The sequence below is a fragment of the Puma concolor genome, chromosome A1 (genome assembly GCF_028749965.1).
Source record: "Puma concolor isolate L17-30 chromosome A1, mPumCon1.1.hap2, whole genome shotgun sequence".
Classification (NCBI taxonomy): domain Eukaryota; kingdom Metazoa; phylum Chordata; class Mammalia; order Carnivora; family Felidae; genus Puma; species Puma concolor.
The window spans coordinates 142,972,932-142,980,451 of NC_141667.1; positions in this window are offsets into that span (position 1 = coordinate 142,972,932).

Consider the following 7,520-nt stretch of genomic DNA (forward strand, 5'->3'; position numbering starts at 1 on the left):
TGCATATATTACGCCACCATAAAAAAAGAGCTAGACAATGCCACTTGCAACAACATGGATGAAGCTAGAGGGTGTTATGCAAAGTGAAATAAGTCAGAGACAAACACCATATGATTTCACTCATATGTGGAATTTAAGAAACACAACAAATGAACAAAGGGAAAAAGAAACAGACTCTGAAATACAGAGAACATACTGGTGGTTACCAGATGGGAGATGGATGGTAGACCAGGAGGTGGGTGAAATAGATGAAAGGGATTAAGAGTAAACTTATGAGCGCACCTGGGTGGCTCACAGTTGATTGTCCAACTTCGGCTCAGGTCATGATCTCGCGGTTCGTGAGTTCCAGCCCCACGCTGGGCTTTGTGCCGACAGCTCAGAGCCTGGAGCCTGCTTTGGGTTCTGTGTCTTCCTCTCTCTCTGCCCCTCCCCTGCGCGTGCTCTGTCTCTCTCTCTCTCTCTGTCTCAAAAATAAATAAATATTAAAAAAAAAATTTTTTTAAGAGTACCGTTATCATGGGGCACCTGGGTGGCTCAGTCAGTTAAGCGTTCGACTTCCACTCATGTCATGATTTCATGGTTTGTGAGTTTGAGCCCCACTTGGGGTTCTCTGCCGTCAATACAGAAATGGCTTCAGATCCTCTGGCCTCCTGTCTCTCTGCCCCTCGCGTGTTCTCTCTCTTTCAAAAATAAATGAACTTAAAAGAAAAAGAGCACACTTACCGTGATGAACACTGAGAAATGTATAGAACTATTGAACCATTATACTGTATGCCTGAAACTAATATAACACTGCATGTTCATTTTACTTGGATTTTTAAAAAGTTGTTTTTCTTTAAGAGAGAGTAAAGAAAAGACATGGGCTCAGGACAGTTTGGGGAGATACTTGCAATGTCAAGGGAGAAAAGGTCTTCCCAACAACATTCCCAGGAATCCCAATTCAGAGTAAGGAATATTCACCTCACTCTGGACAGTAAAACAGGGGCAATAAACTCAGGAACTTGCCACCTGTGAATTGATTCAAAGAGCTGTGTATCCTTTGGTTAGTTTTATCCCCCTCCCCCTTTTTAAAAAAGTTTATGTATTTTTGAGAGAGTGCAAGCAGGGGAGGGACAGAGAGAAAGGGGGACAGAGGATCAGAAGCAGGCTCTGTGCTGGCAGCACAGAGCCCAACGCGGGGCTTGAACTCACAAGCTGTGAGATCATGACCTGAGCTGAAGTCAGACACTCAACCAACTGAGCCACCCAGGCACCCCTAACCTTGGTTAATTTTAAACACTGCTTTTACAGCACAGTTCAGATTCATTTTGTTTTGTACACACAATACCCCCGAGTTCCACATTCCTTACTCCTTAGCCCTAGGAATGACAATGCGTTCCTACTGCTCTGGTGTCACTAACTTCGGGGGGGGGGGGGAAGTAGGATGTTCCTCTTCTCAATGGCCACACATACCTTTGCTTCAGTGGGTTTCTCTCATTTCCTCTCCTTCAGTCAGGAAGATAGATCTGACCTAAGGAGTTTGGCCTTTCAAAGCAGCTCTCACTTCATGAATTTAGGATTAAAAAAAAAAAAAATCAATTATCCAAAAGAAACAGGAGACTACAAGAAAGAGAGAACAGAAAATAGAAGGGGTGAAAAAAATCAACCCGGGTTGAGCACAAAGTATTGATATTTTGTGTGCCCCCAAACTTAACCTAGGTTCTACTTTGTGCTGAGATTCTGGACCCATCTGGCAGTGAATAGGTAATAGTCTGCCAGGAAATGCTAATAAATATTTTCATTAAGAACCAAGGGGAAGATAAAGTGATGGTCTTTAGACAGCTTTTAATGTTTCCCAGTTTTGCCTGTGACCTACCTCCCCTCACAGACTCGCCTCTCAGGGCTAAAAAGAAAGGGCTTGAACTTCTGAAAATAAAATGGAAACATGCTAACAACCTTGCCCTGCCTTGAAATCCACACTTATCCCCAAAGGGGAAGAACACACTATATCCTTCTGCCTGGTTTACGTTAAGAACCCCAAGAACAGAATCAGAGGCGGGGGCAAGAATGGTTAAATAAACGTTGAAAAAAAAAAAAAAAGTTTAAAAAAAAAAAAAGGGGGCGCCTGGGTGGCGCAGTCGGTTAAGCGTCCGACTTCAGCCAGGTCACGATCTCGCGGTCCGTGAGTTCGAGCCCCGCGTCGGGCTCTGGGCTGATGGCTCAGAGCCTGGAGCCTGTTTCCGATTCTGTGTCTCCCTCTCTCTCTGCCCCTCCCCCGTTCATGCTCTGTCTCTCTCTGTCCCAAAAATAAATAAACGTTGAAAAAAAAAAAAAAGTTTAAAAATAAAAAATAAAAAAAAAAAAAAGAATGGTACCAGGGGAAGCTGCCAACAGAGCAAAATCTGTGTTCCCTCAGAGGACAGCCAGCTTTCTCCAAATGACACTGAAGCAGGAGAGGAAGGAAACACATCATGACCCCCATGGGTGGTAGAAAGAACTAGAGAGCATGTAGAAGACAACCCTTGGGGACTCTGCTGAGGGGTGGGTGGGGAGGCACAGAGGTTCATAACCATCAAAGGGATCAAAAGCTACAAATATGGGTTATAACCATTCGTGTGACCCCTTTTAAAACTCCAGGCTAGTGTGGCCTGAGAAAATGGGCTGACATTGGTAATATCACCTCCTTCTCTTCTCTTTCTACAATTTAAACTGTACACAGGGTTATAATGAAGCTCCCTAGTGGGCTGTGTTCATCCCAACTCTTATCTGATGCAGGCGTTCCCACTAAAAGAAGTATGATTCTTGACTCTTAGAATTTAATTATGTGCTGCTCTTCAAATATTGGAGTAATTCAAACTACTGAACCACTGGGTATATGATTTGTGTTACTTTCCTTGTAAGTGGGATGGGCAGGTACGGAATCATCCATTTTCTCACTCAAATTCCCTTGTAATTAACTATACACGTTTGAGAAACAGCAGGTGAGGGGTAGGGGCACAGTCTGTGCCCATGAGAGAATTTCTCTTCAAAGAAGCAATATAAAGAACCATGAGATCAACGTCTGATACTTTAGCAGCCCCTATAAGCAAGCAAACCAGAACCTAAACCTATAAATGCCTCAAGGTTAAGAAATCAAAATCTCTAATATGGGGGCACCTGAGTGACCCAGTGGTTTAAGTGTCTGACTCTTGGTTTTGGCCCAGGTCGTGAACTCATTGTTCATGGGTTCAAGTCCTGCATCAGGCTGTGCACTGACAGTGTGCAGCTTGCTTGGAATTCTCTCTCTCCCTCTCTCTCATCTTTTTTTTAACAGAACTAAGCAACTCTGGTCCAGAGGATAACAAAAATATTCATTATTATTAGCTAGAGCCTTAGGTTTAAAATGTCCGGGCCTCAGTTTCTTCGTGAATTAAAACAACAACTCACAGACTTATGAGGGCCAAAAGAGATCATTTGAAACATTTTTTTTAACCCATAAAGGATCATAAATAATAAGGGGCTGTCTTGTCCATTGGCATAAGGGGTAAGTTAAAATACCTGCTTCCCCTATTATGCTGAGTGAAATAAGTCAGTCAGAGAAAAACTGATACCATATGTTTTCACTCATATGTGGATCTTGAGAAGCTTAACAGAAGACTGTGGGGGAAGGGAAGGGAAAAAAAAAAATATATATATATATAGTTACAAACAGAGAGGGAGGGAGACAAACCATAAGAGACTCTTAAATACAGAGAACAAACTGAGGGTTGATGGGGGGGTGGGGGAGAGGGGAAAGTGGGTGATGGGCACTGAGGGCACTTGTTGGGATGAGCGCTGGGTGTTGCATGTAAGCGATGAACCATGGGAATCTACCCCAAAAAACCAAGAGCACACTTTACACACTGTATGTTAGCCAATTTGACAATTATACTAAATAAATAAATAATAAAATAAAATACCTGCTTCCCAAACTGTGATATTACAGTTTAACAATTTATAAAACATAACACTCTGGCTCATAATTCCCATGTGATTGCCTGAAGTTCAGGGCAAAGAGAATGAATAACAAATCCTTGCCCTTTCTGGGCAGTTTTAGCTTGTATTAAATCTAGGAGTGACACTTCATTCTAACATCCAATATTAAGCTTCCTCCCAATAAACTAAAAAGTTTATTGTGCCAATACCAAGTTGCTTTTGTCCCTGGTATCTTAAATGCACATGGATGTTTTCTTAAGGTGCTTCATCAATCAATATGTCCCCAACCCAGAGAAATGTAGCCACACTCACCCAAAGTGTGACTAAACAGAAGCATCCTTACCATGAACACAACTGGTGGATTTCAATGAAGAGAGTAAGAAAATACATTGGAATCTGTGCATGGTGACAGCAGAAGTGGGTCATCCTTTTAAAATCTATTTCCCCCAAAGTTTCGTGTTAACATTAACAGAAGCCCAACCTCCAAAAATGAGTTTCCCATTGCCCCGGGGGGAATGATGTCAAAGTAATTTGAATATTTTTCAAGTAACTTTCCTTAATACTCTATGCACCTGAGAAATCCCACAGGCCTGTAAATGTTAGCAAAACCACTGTTCCCAGCTGTCAATGTTGTCTTTGGGTTTGTCTTTCTCTCTTCTTTTTATGGATGAATAACATTTTCAATCGAGTTGTTTTTCTAGTTACTCTGGGAACCAGGCTCCATTATAATAAGCAGATATTCTAATAGAATAAGCGGATAGAATCCTCTATTTCAGGTTCTCTGGCCTCAACTTCTCTGTCTTGTTTCTGCTAGAGCATGACATTCACATTCCAGGAACTGTGTGGAATACAGGGGAGACATTTTGGGTTGGGACCACAGACTTTTGAAATCTTAAGAGCAGGGTCACCTCGGAGAAGATGCTTCACCCCTCTGAGTCTGATTGTCCTCTGTAAAACGTGGGCAATAATGACACTAGTAAGAATCAAGTAGGACTTCACTCAATGACACCTCCTCTACAAATGCTCTCCTGTAGACTGTCCTACCCTTAGTGAGAACCACCCACTCCCCACCTTGTGTCCCTTCTCTGATGTGTACCAACTTCAGACACAATCTTTGAGCCCATTTCCTGGTTTATATTTCTCTCTCCCCCAACCAGATTAAAAACTTGCCTTATTTATTTTAGGAATCCCCAAATCAGGAGGGCCAATGTTTGCTACGCAATGGGTTCTAACAAAATGTCTGTTGAAGGACTGACATGTTAATCAACTAGTTGACTGATTGAATGCTACAGATGAAAGCACCTTATAAAGCTCCAATCACAGACAAATGTAAATCATTATTACATGGAATGCTGTGAATTTGCTTTGAACTTAAGGTAATGAGGCAATTGCTCAAAGTCAAGGTGTAATGGACCTTATAAATGTTATTTCATAGCATCTTTAGTTTTTGTTTGTTTATTTGTTTAATCCAGACAGGTGCCAAGAACTCATACACTCTAGGAGAGCCTGGGTGGCTCAGTCAGTTGAGTGTTTGACTCTTGATTTCAGCTCATATCATGATTCCAGGGTGGTGGGACCAAGCCCCACATCAGGCTCAGCACTGAGCATGGGACCTACTTAAGATTCTCTTTCCCTCCCTCTTCCCAACTCACATGTGCTCTCGGAAGGAAGGAAGGAAGGAAGGAAGGAAGGAAGGAAGGAAGGAAGGAAGGAAGGAAGGAAGGAAGGAAAGAAAAAATTCACACACTCTAAAATAATAACACACTAAAAAAAGCAGTCTATGAGGGGGGAGGGAAGGGGGTAAAAATAGCTACAGAGAGGGAGGGAGGCAAACAATAAGAGACTCTCAAATACAAAGAACAATGAGGGTGGATGGGAAAATGGGTGATGGGCACTGAGGAGGGCACTTGTTGGGATGAGCTCTGGGTGTTGTATGTAAGCGATGAATCACAGAAATCTATCCCCAAAACCAAGAGCACAATGTACACACTTTAGCCAATTCAACAATACATTATATTTTTTTTAAAAAAAGCAGTTCATGCAACAGAAATACTGAAAAATATTCTGCTGGTTAAGTTTGTGATGCCTCTAAAAGACACAATAATGAAATAACACACTTGTATCCACTTGTATCCAAGTGCTTCTTGGGTACAAACTGGCATCCTGGTGAGACCATTAACACAAAAGGCCAACATGAAACACTGAGGTGACAGTCCTCAGATACCCATTTTGTTTTTACTGATAACTCTCAGTATAAGGATACTTATAAGAAGTACTTGGGGGTGCCTGGGTGGCTCAGTTGGTTAAGTGTCTGACTTCAGCCCAAGTCATGATCTCACAGTTCATGAGTTTGAGCCCTGTGTTGGGCTCTGCACTGACAGCTCAGAGCCTGCCTGCTTCAGACTCTGGGTCTCCCTCTTTCTCTGCCCCTCCCCTGCTCACACTCTGTTTCTCTCTCTCAAAATAAACAAACAAACAAACAGTAAAAAAAAAAAAGTACTTGGCTTTGGAGGAGTTTTTTTTCCCCCACTATTCAACTTACAAATATTGGACACCAGCTGCACATTGTCCAAATCCAAGAAATGCAAACACAGTTTCTAGATGGGCTGTGGGTTGCATGACAGGGTGTTGACAAGAACACAAATATCATAATCAAGGTTGAATGTAAACAATAAAATACAGATGTAACTTTTCCAGTGTAATGGGTCTAGAGACAGAGAGAAATAACAGGCACTTGGAGGACATCAGAGAAGACTTCATGGAGGGGGCAGTATCTCTGACAAAAGTTAAGCTTTGAACAGTTTGTCAATGCACATACAAAGGGCACATAGCGTGGAAGGGTGGGGGAAGAGTGGGGATTGGGAGGGAGGATTGTGATGCTGCACAGAAAGCCCAGAAGGGAAGATCACCTTCCATGGCGGTCTTTAGTCTTCATTTCCAGAAGTTTCCATTCTATCTGCTCCTGGTACACTAATCTGACTCTAATTACCAATTCAAAATTGGCTGCATTTAATGTAAAGTAACACTCATATTATTACTGTGAAGATCTCTCCCTTCTCACAACAGTGGTAAATACGATTTTGAAGGAATGCATTGAATACTACATGTATATAATATCCCTGGAGAAATTATTCATAATTGAAACACATTTGGGGCATACTGTAATTACATTCTTTAATTTTCATTAGAATTCAAAACAAATGCTTCTTAGCCTTTTCTGAAAATGATCAGTGCTTAACATGGAAAAACCTTTTAATTATTAGAGCGTAACATCTTGCCAACTTATACATCATTTTGCCCTTGCGAAATTCTGATGTCTAGCATTAGAATTTGTTTCTTTGGGATATTTTTAAGAGCTGGGAAATGCAGCTGTACAACTGTATGACATTTCTTAACTCCATCAAAGTTCAGAGAAGCCTCTTCCATCTGTGATAGAAATAAATAATAGATTTAATGGAACGTTTCCCAAACTGGTGTTCTGCCAGATATTAAAAGATGTTTCATTTAAAAAAAATGGGACGTGTTATTAGAAAAAATTTAATTAAAAGTTTTTGTTTTCCCTACAAGACTTCTCAGTCATTAGTGTA